Here is a 21,824-nt window from a genome sequence, read left to right as displayed (position 1 = left end):
AACAGGGAACCGGGCCCATATGGGCAAAATAGAAATTTCAAGTAAAAATCGGTTAATCAACACTTAGGAAGTTCCATACTATCCCCCAATTACTAATTAAACTCATTAATCATCAATTTCAAATTTAGATTAAAAACCCCCAAATTAGAGAGGAACCATAATTTCTATGACTTTGATTCTTGAAATAAAAGGAAGATTTAAACCTAGGAGCTAATTACCCAATGATTAGATGGTATAAATCAGTAAATTCACCAATAAAACCCAATCAGATTGAAAGAGAGTTATAATCATCATCCTAGGGTTCATGAACCTATTTCCCCTAATTAGCTCATTAATACTACTATGGATTCCATTCTTAAACATAAGTTAATAAAAAAAAAAGGAATTAGGAACTTACCCAAGGAAAAATTCACCCCAAAGCTCAGCAAATCGCTCACACATACACGCTCTATGAATAGAATTTGAGAATGGAAAGAATGGTTCAAAATTGGGAAACCTAAGCTCACTGATTTAGCTATTTCTGCATCCGCGGACACCTTGTCCGTAGTTGCGGACTCGTCTATGAGCACAAAGGACCCACAGAAGCGGAGTCACTTGACAAATCATACTCTCGCATCTTCTGGCAAAGTCTCGCATTAGCGAACTCGCAGAAGCGGAAACACTCCCGCAGAAGTAGGACATCAAAAAATTCTAGACATATGTAAAAACGTGCCATGAACTTAACCGTGGCCTCACAATTTCCAACGGACGTCGCCTTGACTCGGTCAACCCCCAAACAGTCAAAACATGGCGTCCAACCAAGGGTACAAAACCCTCCTAGATGTCTCGAGAACCAAATAAAATGTCCCACCAAATCAGAATCAACCCTCCGGACCTCATGGAATAGATGAAATTTCTAAAAAATAAAATATTGGTCAATCCTCCTTAACTTTAAGGTTCCAAATTCCTCAAATCTTACTAGGACTCACCCGATGATCTCGAAAAACATGTCGCCCATTTCTGCGGGTCAAAAACACTCTAACGGAACTCAGGGAAAGGTCAACAACGGTAAATGGATAAAAACATATAACGAACGAACGGGTCATTACATCAGATATCAGTTAAATAACCGCTCGTCCTTGAACGGAGAAGGAAGGAAACAAATTCATGCTATGGTTAATTGAGAAATTAATGAAGACTTGGTAGACTTGTGGTGTAGGAGCTTAACCTAAGGCTTTACTTGATTATGTGATATTTGTAACTCTTGATGTTTATTGTTTGTCTAGATGTTGACTTGTTGATTCTGTAATTTCATATGCGTGAACTAATCTTAGTCGGCCTATGATGCTTACCGTTGCATGTGTGTACTGATACTACTCTTGCTGCACTTTTTCTAAGGGCAAAGTTTGAGAAAGGACCTTCGTTGAGACCCCGCTTCTAGCCTTAAGGCTATTATTGCTGAGATTCTGAGGGTGAGCTACCTGCCTATCTGCAGTCCTAAAGTCCATCTTATTATTGTCTATAACTCATTTCTCTAGACTATGATTTCATGTGTTCAGACTTATGTACTACTCTTAGACATAGTATGGGATAGTCGTTCTTGTACTGTGACTTTAGTTCTTGGGGATGTATTATGACTTAGTATTTTTCCGCACATTTAGTATTTATGTTATGACTTAGACTTATTAATGATTGTTCTTGTTATTTATGCTAAATCATAATTTTATTAAGTAATTGGAATTCAGGGGATTGTAGACCCACCCGGGGGGGGGGGGGGGTATAGTGTGGGTGCCATCACGACTGTGATATTTGGAACATGACAACTTGAGAGTCATGTTGATATACATTGTACATTGAAATTCATTATGCTATACATCTTTGACGTTTTATTTATTTCGTTTTCTTTACTTTGGTAAGATTTTTATTGATTATATTTAGATCATAACTAAATCTTTCTACATCACTACTAGGAAAGTTGTTGTATCTTATTATAGAAACAAAATTAATTTATAACTTCATAAAATAATTGTTAATAAGTTACTTGCCAATATTCTAAAAATTATTTTAGATTTTAATAGCCTGAAATAAGAGCGTCCTAAAAACTATATATAGCAAGCATGGGAATAGATATTTAGAAGATAGAATCGTCATTGATTTATTGCACACTTTTCAAAACAACAATGAGAAAGACATTCATCACTTTGCTCTCCTTGGCTTTCATGATGCTTATTACAACAGGTATATCTCCTTATTTTTTTTAATATCTTAATAAAATGAAAATTCTATTATTGCAGATATTGTTTTATGTCTAAAGACACAAGTCAGTTCTTAAAATAACAATATTTCGTAATATGAATTGATAATGTTGGAGATTCTGAAATATAAATTCATGTTCACACAATATTATTCCTAAAAACCTTTGATTTCAAAGACTTCCTTAATAGAAGGCATATCAAAATCCTATTTTAATTATTTCAATATATAATCTACCAAATGGTAGGAAAACTATTTCTATATTCAATAACAACTATCTTTATGTTAAATTTTATCTATTTTTAGTTATAATTGTACTACTTTAGAATGAAAATTTGACATCTATTTATTTATTTATTTATAGGCTTGCAGAGTGTACAAGCTTCAGTTTTGATAGGTGAACCATGCACAACAGTTGCGGATTGCCGCCATTCTTGTCAACATGGCATGATCTACTATTGCGCCAATGGATACTGCCATTGTGATATGAAGGACGAGGCTATCGGAAAAAGTGCAACTGGAGTTTTTAGAAAACTTGTATAAATTAATATGACATTGTGATTGTACACAAGAACAGTTATTTATCACAATATCCTTTCATTAGTGGAAATAATGAAGACATCAAATATTAATTGAGAATCTTGTCCATTGTTTTTTATTTATTTTATTAGCTTGAAAATATGTAACTTCCTTTTTTCATAACTAGATGTTACTTCTTTTATTTGATTTTTTATCATGACTTAAATTCTTATGTCATATTCATACACTCTTTCTATATAGTAAATAAGCATTGATATAGTCACTCAAAAATCCAAAATGAAATAAATATTTGATTTTGTATAAAAATAAAAAAAAAATCAAGGTAAAAATGATGAGTATTAGGTGTATATTTTATTTTTCATGTGGGTAGAAAGGATTTATCTTTAGTTTCAAAGTTTCTTATCTTCTTGAAGGTTATTGACCTTCGATATTAATCAAAGACTAGTTCTTCATCAATCACGATCCTAAATCTGAAGGATGCGGGTCGGCACTTGGCAATCTTGCTGAGGAACTATTCTTTTAAGCATCTCATAATGATTCCAAGCTTTCACAACCCAATTTCACTAAGTCGTGCGGGCACCTACCTTTCCCTCGTCAGTCGGTGAACCCTTATCCCAACATTCATAAAACATAAGTAAGCGAAAGAAAATCGAATAACATAAGTCTCACAATAATAATATAAATAAATGCAGAAGTAATGAGAATCCAAATCCAGCATCTGGTCTGGTCATGCAAGAGCTCTACTAAACACTACAAGTCTGAATAATACAATAAGTCTCAAACAATGTCTAAAAATAGAAATAAGACATGATTAATAAGAGAAGTCTTCGGGCGGCTGTCGTCGTGATGATCACCCTAAATAGAATCGACAGAAAACTTGAAAATCAGCCACGAGGAGATGAATCGAAACCTGACGAGTACTCTGCATCCATAAAATAATGCAGCAAGTGTCGATTAGTACAAATAAGTACTGGTAGGTATCATAGGCCGACAAAGACTAGCTAACATATATTAAGATAATAGAGTAAGATAAACATGTAAATAGTAAGGTACAAGTCATCACTAAAGAAGTATCCACAATATGAATCACAGCCTATGTTATAGCATCTAAACCCAATTATGCCAAGTCTCAGTATATCAACTCTGAATCCATCAATCACAGTGCATATCACGCATTTAAGACCAATTGTGATAAGTCTCAGTATATCAACTCTGAATCCATCAATTTCAATATATATCACATATCTAAGCCCAATTGTGTCAAGTCTCAGTATATCAACTCTGAATCCTTCAGTCACAATACATATCATAATAAACCGCGAGAGAGGATAAGATGCAATGCAAGATTTATATGATATGTATACAATGCATATGCTCATATGCTCGTGCACATGTACTCCGATGACGGAACATCACGTCTCGACAGCACAACCCATGGGGGACCCGCGAAGTCCATGAACTATTTACTCTGCACCCAGTTCAGAGATGACTCACTATATAACCAACATGCCTCATATAAGTCACTGCACACACAACCCAGAGATGACTCAATATAAAATATGTCTCAGAAGAATATCGGTCACTCCGTACATAGCCTAGAGACGACTCGTATCAAATATGTTTCATATCAGTCACTCCGCACATAGCCTCGAAATGACTCGTATCAAATAGGTGTCATATCAGTCACTCTGGACACATCCCAAAGATGACTCAGTATCCAATGCAATATTGTATGAAGTTTGAATGCAATGCAAGTGTAATATCAACATATCAATCAATCCGAAATCGTGCCAGGCATAGGCACACAAGTAATATCATCAATAAGGCGACAAAATAAGCCACAATAGAGCCACTGCTCTCATCTAAATAGTAACAATAATAAGGTTCCACAGTACGGGCATACACATAGTATCATCAATAAGGCCACACCATAAGCCACAGTAGGCTCAGAACTCTCATATCAAATATCAACAAGTAAGGTTCCATAATATCATAATCATGATATATAAATAACCATCAATACCCAATATCTCAGTGTGGTGACGATTCAACAAGTATATAGAACAAATAAGTCAACACGCAACGGGGTGGCTGGCCCCCAAATCATACAACAAGGCCCAACCTAAGTCAATATCAAACCCAAACTTCATACTCGAAGGTTTACATGCATTCTTCGACAATATCATATATGCATATGCTTCGCTAATCGAAGTCTCACCATAAGGTAAGCCATAACTTACTTGGAAAGCCAAAAAATAATATCCAATAGTCAAACCTTGATCTTGCCCTTCCTTTGTGCCTCATGATAATGAAAGTCTAATCATATTCGGATATGAAATTAGAATCAAGAAGAAAATACCCAAATAACCATATTCCTAATCAAGTTCCAGACCCTAACTAATGGAATGGGAAAAATGAGGGAATTCGAAGGATACCCATAGTAGTCTTAGAAAAATTTCGGATAAAAAAGTTCATTCAAAAACCCATTCCCAACCTCAAGGGTCAAATTGGTCATTTCATAAGAAAATTAGGTTCAATAAGGTAGCATTATTAACCTAGGACGTCATACGAATCCAATGGTACCAATTTTGACATACTTTATATCCGAACCCAAAAAGTCTCAAAAAATAGGAATTCGAGCTACGAAGGGCAAAATCAAAAATTTAGTCCAAAATTAGTTTACCCATTATTTATGGAGCCTATATACCAAAACTGAGTGAAATCCATCCACTAATTCATGTTTAATTGAAGAAAAACCAAGTTCAAGCCTAGGGTTTCAAATCCCCAATTTACCTCCCTTAATTCAAGAATCTTAGCAAATCCTACTAAACGATGGAATAATCATAAAAGGTGTTTGGAATCTTATCCAAACGATAATTCTTGAAAGAGTCTTTTCAAATCTCCCAAAATCGACCTTCTAAGATTATGAGAAACCCCAAGCAAATAATAATAATGAAAACACCCAGCTGTCCGACATATATCTGGTGCTAGAATGATCACAAAGCTCACTTTTGATAACTCCAATAGATTCCTGGAAAAATTTCACTTAAGTTAGGCTTTTGAATCACCTCATTTGGCCTTGTAATAAGTGTGATATGGTGGTTTCCATTTTTGGAAGAAGACAAAAATTTAAAGGACGATCTCAGTAGCAATTTCGTAATTTTCAGATTAGTTAAATTTTAGAGTTCTTTTCTTTCCGTTTGTGGCTGAGCTTGAGGTGAAAGGAGCATAAAGGGTCTCCAATTTCAAACTCGACCAAGGCTATGCGTAGAAAAGGTAATCTCTATCCTTTTTGCTCTATTTTAGTTTTCGTTTGCTTAATCATGTGTTTGGTATTATGTTAGTCTGTTTTGTTTAGTTTAGTATTACATAGTTAGTATAATGTTGTGTAGAGTTAAGTACGTCATTAGTTAGATATGCATCATATAAGTGTGATTAGTAGTAAATAGCTCTTATGTTAGTTAATAGATGTTGAAACCACCATTAGTAACAGTGTTGGATGATGTGGTTTCCATGTGATAATAGATGATCTATATTGGGACTATTTGTTTTTGCTTTAAAAAAACTAGGAGATTGTTCTATATGTGTATATGCTTTGAACCATAATTAAGCTGCGTCGATCCTATTTTATCTAAGTTATAACTGCTTGAATAAATGATACCATGTTGAGACTGTTCATGCTAAGTCTAGAACTATTATGTTCCATATATCCTTTTGTTGATTGATTAAACAGTGAAGGAACTTCCCTAGCCTTTATCTAGGGTCATATTGGCTTGCTTTAGTTTGTTTGTCTCTGACCATTTATCTAAGGACATAAACAAAGAAGGTCTTGAATTGTTGAAGTTCTGTCTCTATGTGTTGGAGTTCATAAATCTGAAATGAGTTTTAATATTCTAAAGGTTGTTGTAGTGTGATGTGGTGTATAAATTGCTGTGAGTCTATATTTTTGCCATTGTTAGAAGCTAATGATCATGTACAAGTTCCTTTCTATATTAAAGTTGTTTCCCTTGTGTTATGGTTAAAAAATTTTGTTAAAAAGGATTCCAACTAAATGGTGAGTTTGACCTTAATCCATGCTCCACTTTATTCTTCACTCCTTGCTTGGATACTATTAAAATGAGTACACTAGTTTAACTAAGGCAGTTTGGTTCCCCTATTTTGTCATATATCTGTGCTTGGCATTCTTGTTTCATCTCATTCTTTAAAAAAGGAGAAAATTAGGTTCTTAGTCTCATCTAAGAGGTTTTGTTTGTGTTCATGAACTATCTACACACTTATGCTTTTTTGTCAGATTCTAAAGAAAAGGTTGGTTCTGTTTTGTACCTGTCTAAGTAGCTTTTCTGATCTTGAGTCCTATTTGGTACTGTTTTAGTCACAGGTTTACTATTGAAACTTTCATAATGGGTGGGTCCTACATTTGGTGATGTCAAAGCTTGAGTAGTCAACTAGCCACTGGTTAAATCTTAGAAGGATCAATCTAGTACACCATTTGAATTTGATCTAAGTTATATATCTTTCACATTATCTGGTCTGTTGCTATGTATAAAGTAAATGTATAGGTGAATATGAATGAATACCCTTCCTTACTCAAACTTTATCCTAAACAGCTGGCTTAGCATTAGTATATAACTGCATATTATAAGGAATAGATCATCTAGTATACATCGTTATCTATTTTAAAGATTTAGAAATTTTATCATGTTAAAAGAGCCCTGGCTGATGTTTGTGACTATAATTGAGTAGTTAACTGCATTTCTCTTCTCTGTAAATTCTTAACTTGATTTTACCTAAGCTTTTTTATAAAAACTGGATATACTGAATGGAGAATGATGATAAACCCTTTCCCGGATTTTAAGTGTGGTGCTCCTAATTGAATATGCAAAGAATATACCTAAGGTATATTGGGTATACATAGTTTCCATATGCTTTTGGTATGTGGGAACTTGTATATTTAGTATAAGTGTGGTATACCCCCTATGTTAGTTTCAGAATTCATAGTTGTACACTGAAGATTTACTTGGGCTTACCTTTATTTTGTTTATTGCATTTGAGCCTTATTTTTTCATGTTTTGGGCCTGCCCTCTTACTCATCTTGAGCAAGTTGTATATGGGCATGTTACACTTTTATTTCTTATCTGATCAGTCCATTAAGTATAGAAATACATTTGAAACATGTTTTGAGTTTTTCTTCATAGTTAACCTCTTAGTATTCTTATTGATTTAGTTGTTAAGGCCTGGATACTGTCACAACCCGACTCGGGGCCGCGACGAGCACCCGGTGCTAGCCCACCCGGGCACCCTCTTAGCTTACTCTTATGCTTACATCTAGGTGAGCCACATAATTATACATGCATTTCCATTCATTCGTCAACTAGTCCGATTTGGACAACAACACATTTATATCATCATAGGCATCTATGCCACATCAATGTACATGGGTCAACGTGGCCGATAAAATGATATACAAAACATAGGCCGACAAGGCCAAACACATCTACCCACACACACACATGTCTACGAGCCTCTAAGAGTATAACATATCACATTAGCGTGACAGGACCCCGCTATGCCCATAATTATGTACACAAAAGAATTAGTACCCAAAAGATATGGCTCCGAAGGAAATGAAGCTCTCTATGTAATCTCCGAATAGGCAGCTGTGGATCAAGTCTGTCTCCCTGTGCACCTGCGGGCATGACGCAGCGTCCACAAACAAAAGGACGTCAGTACGAAGAATGTACTGAGTATGTAAAGCATAAGCAACATCAATAAATAAGCATCATGAACAACATATGAAATAGCATAGGAGAGGGGAGACAATAATATCATCGTCATAGCGCTTACCTGCCTTTCGTAGGACTTTTCATTTTTCATACGTATTTGTACACCTACGTCATCATCTGTATTCCATAATAGTACTCGTACCATACTTGTGCTCATATTCATATACATGTCCTTATTCGTATTCTTATACATAGTCTTATCACATTCATATTCATATTATATACATAGTCATTTCATATACATGGCATTTACATAGCATACCCGACCTCATAGGATCGGTGTTTCATACATACTTGGCCAACCAAGGTTCAAGGTTACTCATACCTGGCCCTACCAAGGCTTCAGGGTTATCTGTACCATCTGTAGAGGTGTGCGCGCATTTCGTAATCGTATACATACTTTATACATATTCATATACATATATCCTACCCGGCGTTATAAGCTCGGGGTGTCATTAGAGCCCTTCATAGGCACATGTAAGTATAATAGCCCGTAGGCACCTTTAGTATCATTATTATTATCATCATCATCACTATCATGAGCACATGGGGTGCATAGTACAATCGTAGCACATATCGAGTATCGTGAGCTTATGAGCTCGGAGTGTCAATCGTTTGAATACAACATACTCATATAGAGGATTTAAGATTTTGGCCAAGGAACCATGCCTTATGAAAGAAGGGTTAGCCTTACATACCTTTTCGTCGGACTATTCTACACTTGCACGCTTCCTTCCAATGCTAGCGTCTATACCTTCATTAATATCATAACGATGGCCATTAGTCATTCACATTATCCACATTATCTAGATTCCTTAATTTGCCTCTAATTCACCCATATTCATGGTCATAACATCCAACTTCGTCCATTCGTCTAAAGTGTCTAGTTCTTGATCTTAGTACCATTTATAATGCATTCATATCACAACACGACAACATTCATGATTCAATTCAAATTATTCCTCAAAATGTCACTATTCATCATTCATGACCTACTTGACCATATTTTCTACAATCCATGTATTTCAACACTTCAATACCTTAAACATCATGGAAAAATCATGAATCTTACCTTAGAAGTTGTAGGAACAAGCTTTGATTAATAATACTCCACTTTGAGCAAAACCCTAGTTTTTCTTCATTTGGATTTCTTCACCTAGATGATCTTTGATGATGTTCTTACTCTTGATTCACCTTGTTTTATGTTGTTGATCATTAAATATCCTTGAAAACTTGTATAATAAATGTAGAGAGAGGTTTTAGAGAGAAGTGGTGTAATGTTGTAATGAAATAAAATAAGTGTTGGTTCCCTTATTTAATGAATTGCAAAAATCCGTGCTGGTTGAACAGTGGTCGTCCATGGAGGTTTACGGTCCGTATTCCACTTTACGGACCATCCCTCGTGGTCGTCTTTAACCATTTCCAGAACCGGAAACTTTGGCTGCATGCATGGTAATTTACGACCATAGTTTACGGGCCGTAAATCACTTTACGGTCCGTCCTCCTGGTCGTATTTTACCATTTCTCAACTGGGCAGAAAGTCGAAGTCTTGCATGGTAATTTACGACTGCCAGTTTACGGACCGTATACCAATTTACGGTCCATATTTTGCACTTTACGACCACTGGGCAGATTTCAAATCTGCAACTTTTCATATCTCTTAGACTTCTCATTTTAATCACCCACGTCCATGCACATGCATTGCTCACCTTATATCTCATCTTAACTTAGCCAACTTTCTCATCTCACATCGGATACCTTCGAAATCTCGCCTAAGGTCATCAAACGTCGTTTCTTGCTCATGGACCTCATGCACTCATACTTATCACTAGTTCGTTCACTTACGTACCAACGGAAATATTTTCCGACGTGTAACATTCTCCCCCCCTTAAGAACATTCGTCCCCGAATGTTAAAGTGCTTGGGAGTTCTACAAAAATTTCGCCAGAGTTCCCCTTATAATATGGTGCTACCATCCTGCCACAACAACCCGTAATATCGATGCCACACAGGGCCACAACATAACAACATAAAATTTTTGTCCACACATGACCCAAAAGCATAAAAGGAAATATACATACCTTATGATCTTGACGTCTCATCTTGGGCTTCTTCCAAGGGCTAAAATAAATGTGGGTATTTGGATTGCATACTTTCTTCTGCTTCCCATGTCATCTCCTCTCGTTTACTGCTTCTCCATAGAACCTTAACCGAGGCCACCTCTTTGTTTTTAAGCCTCCATACTTGCCTGTCTAATATGGCAATGGGTACCTCTTCATAAGTCAATTTCTCTGTCACTTGCACATCATTTACTGGGACGATCCTAGTGGGATCTCCAACACATTTTCGAAGCATCGAGACATGAAATACTGGATAGACTGACTCCAATTCCGGAGGTAGATCTAACTCATAGGACACTTTGCCTATTTTGCGCACAATCTCATATGGTCCAATATACCGAGGACTAAGCTTCCCCTTTTTGCCAAATCTCATAACGCCTTTCATTGGCGACACTTTCAAGAATACCCAATCCTTCACTTTGAACTCCAAGTCTCTTCGACGATTATCCGCATAGGATTTTGGACGACTTTGGGCTGCTAACAACCGATCTTGTATAAGCTTGACCTTCTCTATAGCTTGCTGGACCAATTCTGGCCCTATCAATTTAGTTTCTCCGGTTTCAAACCACCCAATTGGGGATCTACACTTTCGCCCATATAAAGCTTCATATGGTGCCATTTGAATGCTGGAATGATAACTATTGTTGTAAGCAAATTCAATGAGTGGCAAATGATCATCCCAATTTCCTCCAAAATCTATCATACATGCTCGTAACATATCCTCAAGAGTCTGAATAGTACGTTCAACTTGTCCGTTAGTATGGGGATGAAATGTCGTGCTAAGGTTAACTCGGGTCCCTAAACCCTCTTGGAAAGACCTCCAAAACTTAGCTGTAAACTGAGTCCCTCTGTCGGAGATAATAGATGCCGGGACGCCATGGAGTTTTACTATCTCTTTAAGATAAAGCTTCGCATAATCTTCTGCCTCATAGGTCGTCCTGACTGGTAAGAAATGAGCTGACTTGGTGAGTCTATCCACAATCACCCATATGGAATCATACTTACGTCGAGAACGGGGTAAGCCTGAAATGAAGTCCATGTTAATCACTTCCCACTTCCAAGTTGGGATTTCTATAGCTAGAAACAATCCACCCGGCTTTTGGTGTTCAATCTTCACTTGTTGGCAATTAGGACACTGAGCTACGAATTCCGCTATATCTTTCTTCATCCCATTCCACTAATATATAGACTTAAGATCATGATACATCTTCGTCGCTCCGGGGTGAACAGAATAACGGGAACCATGAGCTTCTCTCAAAATCTGGTGGCGTAAGCTTGCCACATCGGGAACACATAATAGTCCTCTACATCGGAGAAATCCGTCTCTTGAAATGTCAAATTATGACTCCTTTTTCTGAGGGAGTGTTTTTCTGTACTGCATTAGCATGGGATCCTCATATTGTCGCTCTTTCACTGCTCGGACTCCTGAGTCCACTACTCGGACTCCTAGGCTAGCTAACTGTTGAAGCTCACGGACCATCTCTTTCTTTTTTGGTCGTACATCACTTAGACTTCCCATCAACCTACGGCTAAGAGCATCAGCCACCACATTTGCCTTTCCAGGGTGGTACTGGATCTCAACATCATAGTCTTTTAGCAACTCAAGCCATCGTCGTTGCCGCAAATTCAACTCTTTCTGCTTGAAGATTTATTGAAGACTCTTATGATCTGTGTAAATATCCACGTGGACACCATATAAGTAATGTCTCCATATCTTTAATGCATGGACCACCGCGGCCAATTCTAAGTCATGGGTAGGATAATTATGCTCATGTTTCCGCAATTGCCTTGAAGCATACGCAATCACCTTGCCATGTTGCATCAACACAGAACTTAGCCCAACACGTGAAGCGTCACAATACACAACGTATCCTTCCAATCCCTCTGGAAGTGTTAGAACTGGGGCAGAAGTCAATCGACCCTTTAACTCTTGGAAACTACGTTCGCAAGCATCTGTCCATTGAAACTTGGCTGATTTCTGTGTCAACTTTGTGAGTGGTGCAGAAATAGAGGAAAAACCTTCAACGAATCTGCTGTAATAACCTGCTATGCCTAGAAAGCTACGAACCTCTGTAAGAGTTGTGGGTCTTGGCCATGTTTTCACGGCCTCAATCTTTTGACGATCCACTCGAATACCATCGGCTGCCACAATATGTCCTAAAAATGCCACTGAGTTCAACCAGAACTCACATTTGGAAAACTTTGCAAACAATTCTCGAGTTCGAAGTACTCCAAGGAAAATACGCAAATGATCCGCATGTTCTGCTTCGGATCTAGAATACACCAAAATATCATCAATGAATACGATTACAAATAATTCCAGAAAGGACCGGAATACATTATTCATCAAATCCATAAATACCGCTGGCGCATTAGTTAGCCCAAATGACATCACCCGGAATTCAAAATGACCATATCTCGTTCTGAAGGATGTCTTAGGGATATCTTTCTCCCTAACTCTCACTTGATGATACCCGAACCTCAAATCAATCTTTGAAAACCATTTGGCGCCTTGCAATTGATCAAACAAGTCATCAATCCTTGGGAGAGGATATTTATTCTTAATCGTTACTTTATTCAATTGCCTATAATCAATGCACATTCTCAGGGAGCCATCTTTCTTTCAGACGAACAATACGGGCGCTCCCCATGAGGATGAATTAGGCCTAATGAAGCCTTTATCAAGCAAGTCCTTCAAATGCTCCTTCAACTCTTTCAATTCTGCGAGTGCCATTCTATATGGAGGAATAGATATAGGTGTGGTGCCTGGCAACACATCAATGGTAAAATCAATCTCCCGTTCGGGAGGAAGGCCTGGAAGCTCTTCCGGGAACACATCCGGAAATTCGTTCACTACGGGAACTGACTGAAGAGTCGGCGATTCAGCTTCTACATCTTGAACTCACACTAGATGATAAATACATCCTTTCGTGATCATCTTCCTTGCCTTTAAATAGGAAATAAATCTACCTTTTGGTGATGCCGCATTCGCTTTCCATTCTAAGACTGGTTCTCCCAGAAACTGGAAATGAACCATCTTCATTTGGCAATCAACATTGGCATAACAAGAAGCCAACCAATCCATGCCCATAATAACATCAAAATCTACCATTTCTAGCTTATGAAAATCAATCATGGTACGATGGTCACAAATCTTGACTATACAATCCCTATATACTCGGCTAGCTATTACCGATTCACCCACGGGTGTGGACACCTCAAAAGGTTTGATCGACTCCAGCTCGACTATAAATTGACCCGCAATATAAGGAGTAACATATGATAACATGGAGCCCGGATCAATCAAAGCATATACATCATGAGAGAATACCGATAATATACCTGTGACCACATCAGGAGAAGACTCTAGATCTTGGCATCCAGCCAAGGCATAAATACGATGCTGAGGGCCGCTAGTACTGGGAGCTCTGCCTCTACCTCTACCATGGCCGACTGGAGCATGTGAACCTGGCCCGGTAGGGCGTACAGATGCCGAAGATCCGGCTGCCGACCCTGATGGTTGGGTCCTACCTCTACCATGTACTGAGGGGCAATCACGCATAATATGGCCTGGTCGACCACATGAATAGCAAACATCTGAACCCAATCGGCATTGACCCCAATGCGACTTCCCACACTGGGAACATCGTGGTATAGGTGGCCTTGACTGGCCTGAATCACCTCTAAACTGGGACCCCGAATAACTCTGACTCGGCCGGAGATGAGTAGATCTATCAAGGCTCTGGCTTGAAAACCGTGGAGGTGCACTGGTCATAGAATAGCCCGAATGTCTAGGGAACTGTTTCCTGTGTCCGCCTCTGGACTCACTTATTGGGCCCGAAGATCTGGCCCTCTTGCTATGTCCCCTATCCTGTTCACATTCACTTCTCCGCTGCTGTAGGCTTTCCTCTAAGTTCTAAGCATGTGCTTGAATGCGTGCAATATCCATACCGTCCTGAAGGGACGCAGTCAAGCATTTGTCCATCAAATGTGGCCCAAGGCCCTTTACGAACCGATGTACCCTGTCGCCCATATCTGCTACCATGGCCGAAGCATACCTAGCCAAGGAGTTAAAATGGAGGCTATACTCTAGGGCACTCATACTGCCTTGCCTCAAATTTAAGAATTTATTGGCCCTAGTTCGCTGAACTTCTGGGGGCATATAATGATGGAGAAAAGCATCAACAAACTCTTGCCATACCGGGGGAGGTGCATTTGCTCCCCGTGAAGCCATCCATACCGTATACCACTGAATCGAGCCATCCCTCAATCTATATGACGCTAACTCCACTGACTCGGTGTCCGAAGCATGTATCAACCGGAGTGTCCTTAGCATACCAACAACAAAGTCCTGGGGATCCTCCTCCGGTTTTGACCCAAAGAATTATGGAGGGTTCAAAGTAATGAAATCACGGGCTCTTACACTAACAACCCTATCACCACACCCTGAACTGTGCCTCTGAGCCTGGGCCGCAACCAATTGAGTCAATAAGGTAATGGCCTCTTTTACATCTTGGCCCGAAGCATTTGGTGGAGGAGCTGGAGCTGGAGCTGGGGCTGAGGCTTCCTCACGCTCCTCAGAGACGGGCACTGTCTGGGAGGACTGAGATTGAGCCGCACCTTGGGACTCACTTTCCTCTACTACCGGTGGCGGTGCTTTCTTAGCTCGCTTCTCTGCCACCGTCTTGCCCTTTTGGGCTGCCGTAGTCTTTACCTTTTTAGGCATCTCTGAAATACACAACACACGATTTAGGAGCAAGAACATCCTACATCATAGCTTTATCGCACGGTTCTTATGAAGCAAGAAGGTCATTTATTCTTAAAATGTCCGCAACTTCTTGTTTATAAGTGTGGCGCGCAACACACCCATAACCAAGACTCTACTAGACACGGCTCGTAGACACACCCTAGGACTGAACTGCTCTGATACCACTTTTGTCAAGACCCGACTCGGGGCCGCGACGAGCACCCGGTGCTAGCCCACCCAGGCACCCTCTTAGCTTACTCTTATGCTTACATCTAGGTGAGCCACATAATTATACATGCATTTCCATTCATTCATCAACTAGTCCCATTTGTACAACAACACATTTATATCATCATAGGCATCTATGCCACATCAATGTGCATGGGCCAACGTGACCGACAATATGATATACAAAACATAGGCCGACAAGGCCAAAGACATCTACCCACACACACACATGTCTACGAGCCTCTAAGAGTATAACATATCACATTAGCGGGACAGGACCTCGCTATACCCATAATTATGTACACAAAATAATGAGTACCCAAAAGATATGGCTCCGAAGGAAATGGAGCTCTCTAAGTAATCTCCGAATAGGCAGCTATGGATCAAGTCTGTCTCCCTGTGCACCTGCGGGCATGACGCAGCGTCCACAAACAAAAGGACGTCAATACGAAGAATGTACTGAGTATGTAAAGCATGAGCAACATCAATAAATAAGCATCATGAACAACATATGAAATAGCATAGGAGGGGGGAGACAATAATATCATCGTCATAGCGCTTACCTGCTGTCACGACCCAACCCCGTAGGCCGCGACTCGTGTAAATTAGATACGCATATAAATTAGATACGCATATATAAAAGCCAAACGGAGTCGCAAGCTATCGTACATAAGCAGATGTAGCGCACGAAAGCCGATAAGGCCGTCACAAAATACATATTCTCAGAACATATATACACAACCCACGTATGTGTCTACAGACCTCTACAACAATACTAACAGAAACATAAGACGGGACAGGGCCCCGTCATACCCCAGAATAAACATATACATATGTGATAGAAAAGTCTATACCAAAATATGGCTCCGGACAAAGGAGCACTCCAAAACAGCAGAGCAGATATCCTAAGCGGGCGGATCTCTGAAGTGGGTATCTGTACCTGCGCGGCATAAAAACGCAGCCCCCGAAGAAAGGGGGTCAGTACGGAATATGTACTGAGTATGTAAAGCATGAAGTACAGTAAATAAAATCATAACCGGAACAGAAAGTACAGAAAATGAGTGCAAAGTCCAGAATATCAAAATTCATACTTACAAAACATAAATAGTGTATGCAGAAACATATATCAAATCGGGCCCCAATACGGGACTCGGTGAACAGAATGTGGCACCACCCCATCACTGGCGCCACAACACATCATACTTCAGAGTAGGGAATAGCTCCGTAACATATCATAACATATCAGATGGCCATATCATATCATATCACCAACATCAGAACATAGATGTACATGGCACATCATACTCCGGACCCATGTACATGTCATACCTGCCCCCTCACATCGAGGCACGGCGAACAATGTAGTGGAATACGCTTGATAACAAATCCTGGCCCGGGCTCAGTGAAAGAAGCATTGAGGCATCCACGGGCAGAGTAGTGAGAAACCAAATGCAGGGTAAAGTATAAAAACATTTACACAGACTCAATCGAAGAACCCAAACAACAGATCATTAGAAAGACGTCAGACGATAATCGTAGTGCATACCTTTCGGACGTCACGGTGGATTATGTCAGAACAGAACTTCCGGATTCGTGGTACATATCAAAACATTTCATAGGACTTAATGGAATATTTCAAACAGTTGTCGTTTAGGAATTAGAAGAGCATCCAAGCGTTTGCTTTAGATATCGTTCGGAAACAATTCAATAGCACAATAGAAGTGGATTCGGAAATAGTGGGCCCGCCTCGGGTCAACCGAGGTGGCGGGCACAAATTATGTGTAATAAACTTTATGGAGTCGCTTATGAGGTTTTTAAGGTAATCGGATTTTATTTACACAAGTTATAGGTATTTAGACAACTTTTCTAACCATTTGCAACAGAATTAGTTCAATTCCACTGAATGGAACAAGGACAAGTTTAGACGCAGGTTCCGAAGAGTAGAGTAGTCCCCGAGGTCCAAATTCAAACCTAATACATCTAGGACATGCCAAGAGAAGGAAAGGTGGAGCTTTACATACCTTTCTTGCCTTTTACGCTCGCCAAACCTCAAATCCCGTTTCGTCCGAAACCTACAAATGGTCACATCTACCAAATGTTACTATAAGGCTTTTGGCATCCAATCTTGAATTAGTACTTGTCTACCGAAATTTTGGCAGCACCTCCCCTATAAATACGACACCCCGAGAATTCAACTCGGCCAAAATAATTCAACAACAACCCAACAACAACACCACCAACAACAACAATCACTACAAGTCACAATATGTCACAATTAGACTTCTTTCCAACATAATGCAATAGCTTTCATTCCGACTTCGCATTTTCAAATCAATACCAACATGCTCATATTCATTACTAATCAAGATCACTACAATATAATTCAGAAACATTTCATATCATTTCTACAATATATTCACAAGATATACAAAATACACAAACTTTCCACCAAAACCATAATTCATCCGAAACCTCTAATTTTCGACATAAATATCCATAACACATTTTCATCCTCCAATTTCATTAACAATAATCATAATTCGTGCCTTAACAATTTAATTTTTCATAATTACATAAATTTACCATAAAATCACAAAACTTCCCATAACAACTTAACAACCAATCTTTCATGCTAATATGGACTAGCATCCTTCTAAATTCACCAACCAACATAACAATTCACATATAGCTATTTCATAATTTTTATTTCCGTAATGAAGTCGAAATTAATACTAACAACATCAATAGCAACATCCTCCACATTCTACAAGTTAACTACATTTATTTTCATCCAAAATTCTCTTCAAATCTCATTTCATAATTCACAATACCAACGGACGAATTTATATCGCTATTTTTCCCGTTCTAATCCGTTAAAACTTTAAATAATCTTGTTAGCAATGAAAAGGAGCCTTATCCATACCTTAAGAATTCAGCCACCACGTTATCACCCTCCTCCTTGGTTGATGTTTACCTCAAATTGAAGACAACGCGACATACAACACTTTTGTCTTCATGGGCTTCGGGATTCGGGGCTCGGATTTTGATCAAAATTGATTTTTCTTCTTTCCAATGCTCTTTTCTCTCTCTCTCCAGAACTTTATGGTCTTCTTTGTATGAATAATGAGGAGAAAGACCTGGAATTTCATTTAAAAGGGTGTGGGTAATAGGCCTAACCCGGTTGGGCCCGAGTTAGGCCTAGCCCACTGACCTTTGGACCTTAAAACGTCCATATCTCATTGTACCGACGTCACCTGGGAACCCACGACCTATATTGGAAAGCTAATTCAATTATCTATAGCTTCTATGTCTTGGTAATTTTCCAAATTCCAAACTTATAATACCGTTTTTGCCCCTCAAAGTCAGGTCATCCAAAAACGTTTTCTTAAAAATATTCGTTTGGAGGGCTTCCACTTTGATTTGGCCCAAGGGTCCTGCATGAGTTGTGTTTAACTTTACATATGTGATTCATATAACTTGTCACATGTTCCAAAAAAATATCGATGTGTGGGCCCCACCCCAGCAAATAATCTGACGTTCAAAAATACGGGATATAACACCTGCCTTTCGTAGGACTTTCCATTTTTCATACGTATTTGTACACCTACGTCATCATCCGTATTCCATAATAGTACTCGTACCATACTTGTGCTCATATTCGTATACATGTCCTTATTCGTATTCTTATACATAGTCTTATCACATTCATATTCATATTATATACATAGTCATTTCATGTACATGGCATTTACATAGCATACCCGACCTCATAGGATCGGTGTTTCATACATACTTGGCCAACCAAGGCTCAAGGTTACTCATACCTGGCCCTACCAAGGCTTCAGGGTTATCCGTACCATCTGCAGAGGTGTGCGCGGGTTTCGTAATCGTATACATACTTTATACATATTCATATACATATATCCTACCCGGCGTTATAAGCTCGGGGTGTCATTATAGCCCTTCATAGGCACATGTAAGTATAATAGCCCGTAGGCACCTTTAGCATTATTATTATTATCATCGTCATCACTATCATCATCATTTTCGCTACATCTATATCTTATGCTTACTCGTCATATGGAGTGCGTAGTACAATCGTAGCACATATCGAGGATCATGAGCTTATGAGCTCGGAGTGTCAATCGTTTGAATACAACATACTCATATAGAGGATTTAAGAGTTTGGCCAAGGAACCATGCCTTATGAAAGAAGGGTTAGCCTTACATACCTTTTCGTCGGACTATTCTACACTTTCACGCTTCCTTCCAATACTAGCGTCTATACCTTCATTAATATCATAACGATGGCCATTAGTCATTCACATTATCCACGTTATCTAGACTCCTTAATTTGCCTCTAATTCACCCATATTCATGGTCATAACATCCAACTTCGTCCATTCGTCTAAAGTGTCTAGTTCATGATCTTAGTACCATTTATAATGCATTCATATCACAACACGACAACATTCATGATTCAATTCAAATTATTCCTCAAAATGTTACTATTCATCATTCATGACCTACTTGACCATATTTTTTACAATCCATGTATTTCAACTCTTCAATACCTTAAACATCATGTAAAAATCATGAATCTTACCTTAGAAGTTGTAGGAACAAGCTTTGATTAATAATACTCCACTTTGAGCAAAACCCTAGTTTTTCTTCATTTGGATTTCTTGACCTGGATGATCTTTGATGATGTTCTTACTCTTGATTCACCTTGTTTTATGTTGTTGATCCTTAAATATCCTTGAAAACTTGTATAATAAATGTAGAGAGAGGTTTTAGAGAGAAGTGGTGTAATGTTGTAATGAAATAAAATAAGTGTTGGTTCCCTTATTTAATGAATTGCAAAAATCTGTGGTGGGTGAACAGTGGTCGTCCATGGAGGTTTACGGTCCGTATTCCACTTTACGGACCATCCCTCGTGGTCGTCTTTAACCATTTCTAGAACCAGAAACTTTGGCTGCATGCATGGTAATTTACAACCATGGTTTACGGGCGGTAAATCACTTTACGGTCCGTCCTCCTGGTCGTATTTAACCATTTCTCAACTGGGCAGAAAGTCGAAGTCTTGCATGGTAATTTATGACTGCCATTTTTCGGACCGTATACCAATTTACGGTCCGTATTTTCCACTTTACGACCACTGGGCAGATTTCAAATCTGCAACTTTTCATATCTCTTAGACTTCTCATTTTAATCACCCGCGTCCATGCACATGCATTGCTCACCTCATATCTCATCTTAAGTTAGCCAACTTTCTCATCTCACATCGGATACCTTCAAAATCTCGCCTAAGGTCATCAAACGTCGTTTCTTGCTCATGGACCTCATGCACTCATACTTATCACTAGTTCGTTCACTTACGTACCAACGGAAAATTTTTCCAAGGTGTAACAGATACTCTCTAACCATTACCTTCTTTTTCCCTCTGTGTTGCATGGGATTCCTGCTCGAGTCGACTCTTATTTGCATAAACCTGTTGGGACTAAGATCCAACCATTTTCCTTGATCGAGCATGAAAAATAAGAGAAAGGGAAGCTAATATCATGGAAGTCCCATCCATGGGTGAAAATGGATGCTGGTGGGCTTGGGCAGGCCCACCAGCTAAATTCTCTTTCTTTCTCCTTCATTTTATATTTATATATATGTGTGTATGTATATAGTAAACAAATATGTGAAATATTGGAACCTCTATGAATGTAGAACTTAGAAAAATGTTTAGTACTATAGATAAGTCGCCTCAAACGAATTTTTCCAAAATTGGCTAATCCTTAATCACAAGCATGAAATTGGTATTCACTTAAATTTTAAAACCACTCTTTTGACAAACATGGACTGTTTGGATTTGAAACACAAGTTATGGATTTTGGGCTTATCCCCTTTGTTAAATTTTGGACAGACGGAATAATAAGAAGAAAAATAAGCTTTTGAGACTTCGGCCTATGTATGGATTTATTCTCAAAAATTATAACTGATTTTACTCTTTGGCCTCTCGCAGTTAAGTTAGATTAAAATGGCTGTAAAAATTGATTTGAGACTTATTTGTGAAAATAGAACAATTTGGAAGTATGGTTAGAAAACAACTTCAGATTCTGGATAACTTAAAAGAAACTACTAACTTTTGTTTTGAAGTAATTTTTGGGAAAGGAAAGAAAGGCTT

At 38.7% G+C, this 21,824-nt stretch overlaps 1 long non-coding RNA gene across 1 annotated transcript; it reads left to right on the top strand.

The window, feature by feature from the left end:
• Positions 1-2,112: 2,112 nt before the first annotated feature.
• On the top strand, positions 2,113-2,871 carry LOC132601571 (uncharacterized). Its single transcript, XR_009567564.1, has 2 exons — positions 2,113-2,217; positions 2,597-2,871. It is a non-coding gene; the product is annotated as an uncharacterized LOC132601571 (long non-coding RNA).
• The last annotated feature ends 18,953 nt before the right edge of the window (positions 2,872-21,824 follow it).

Source organism: Lycium barbarum, chromosome 1 (assembly GCF_019175385.1).
Source record: "Lycium barbarum isolate Lr01 chromosome 1, ASM1917538v2, whole genome shotgun sequence".
Classification (NCBI taxonomy): domain Eukaryota; kingdom Viridiplantae; phylum Streptophyta; class Magnoliopsida; order Solanales; family Solanaceae; genus Lycium; species Lycium barbarum.
The sequence above is the reverse complement of the archived record's forward strand: the minus strand, read 5'-3'. Positions and strand labels throughout refer to the sequence as shown.